Genomic DNA, 1,596 nt, shown 5'->3' with positions numbered 1-1,596 from the left:
ATCAATCATTTTCCCTGGCACGAATCTTCCAGGAGAAAGAAAATGGAATACACCTAGCGACAGAGCTCACGCACTAGTAGTCCATGTGTCTTAGATTTAATATCTGATGACTAGCTGCATTGAAGCCAAGAGGTGGTTCACAAAGTTGCTGCACATTAGAATCACCTGGGGAACTCTGAGACCTTCCCGTGCCCAGGCTCCTCCCTAGACCTACTGAATCAAAATCTCTGGGGCTGGGACCCAGACACCAATGTTTTTCTTCAAAGCTCTTTAGGTAATTCAAACGAGCAGCAAAGCTTGAGAACCAGCCCAATAATGGGAACAAACTTATTTCACACAGATAAAGTGGGGCAATTCATATGTTAAAAGAACGTGAATATATGTATATATTTCTTTTTTTCACTTTATTCTGTTTGTATTTCAAATAGGCTTTTTTTTTTCCTTCTGCAAAAAGCATTATTGTTTCCATTTGGTCCAAGGCTTGGGAGAGGGCTCCAGGGCGGTTACAAAGCTGCCTAGTGGCTGCAGAGCGGGGCTTCAGGCAGAAGCTCTGACGCCAGAGGGTCTCCTCAGACGCGGCTGGACTTCAGAGACTCCTGTTTGGCTCGAGGGTGAGCCTTTCAAAGAGATACTCGCCCAGCACAGCCTGCGGACCAGCCAGCCTGCGGAGGTTGGTCAGGTGGTCTCCCATCTTCTGGATGAGTTTTACCTGCTCCTCCAGGAAGCGGCTCTCCAGGAAATCACAGAACTGGGAGTCTGCACGGGCAGGACCCAGGGCGCGCAGATCCGTTAGTGCCTGGTTCAGATTCTTCTCCCTAAGAATGGCGGCTTCCACAGCATCCTGGGTTTTACCCCACTCATCCTGAGAAGGCTTCTGCGCATCCTGGAAGAGGGCGCGGCCGCAGCACTGGTTTTGCATTTTCAAGAGGCGCTGGGCGCCCTCACACTTCTCCTCAGCCAGTTGGCGAAAAATGTGGCCCATACTGTCCAGAGTCCCATTGTTGCTGTCGAAATAGATGCTCAGAGAGAGGTAAGTGTCCACAGATGCATGTTGAACAGGCGGTGGACGGCGGCCTCCACCTCGGTGGAATAATTCTGACGAACCTGTGAACTCGTGGTTGATCAGTGATAAGGAGCTAAGCTCAAAAACTGGTGTTGGCCTGTCCTGGAGGCTGAGGATAGCTGAGTGTCTGATTCCAAAGGTTGCGAAAGGAAGAAAGGTTGGAAGGTGGTCGGGGGCTGGAGCAAGGAGCGTCCCTGGGTCTGTTCATTCCAAACACTGTTGAAGCAAAAGACAGATCTGCAGGACTGCCGAACGCACTGCCTCAAATAGGCTTTGATATAAATGAACAAGAAGTCCAAGCAAGGACAAAACTTACCCTTCCTCCCACCAAAATAGCTGGTGATACTAGAATCTAGATCTGGGAAAGGATTCTTCCATTGCTTTCTTAACATTCCAAGCCACTAGAGCAGTGGTTCTCAAAGTATGGTCACCTTGTAACTAAGCAGTACCCTATGGGGCCTTCCTAGGACAGACCCATCCCCCATATCCTCTATTGTAGTTTCTCTCTGAAGTACTCAGATAATAGTATCTCA

General features: G+C 49.1%; 1 pseudogene across 1 annotated transcript; it reads right to left on the bottom strand.

Moving 5' to 3' along the window:
• Positions 1 to 420: 420 nt before the first annotated feature.
• Positions 421 to 1,104, bottom strand: LOC308611416 (ferritin light chain-like; annotated as a pseudogene). The gene has a single exon. The product of its transcript is annotated as a ferritin light chain-like (transcript).
• Between the last annotated feature and the right edge of the window lie 492 nt (positions 1,105 to 1,596).

The sequence above is a fragment of the Mesoplodon bidens genome (assembly GCF_964165515.1).
Source record: "Mesoplodon bidens genome assembly, contig: HAP1_SCAFFOLD_1147, whole genome shotgun sequence".
Taxonomy (NCBI): domain Eukaryota; kingdom Metazoa; phylum Chordata; class Mammalia; order Artiodactyla; family Ziphiidae; genus Mesoplodon; species Mesoplodon bidens.
Note: the sequence above shows the minus strand (reverse complement) of the source record. Positions and strands in the feature narration are given on the sequence as shown.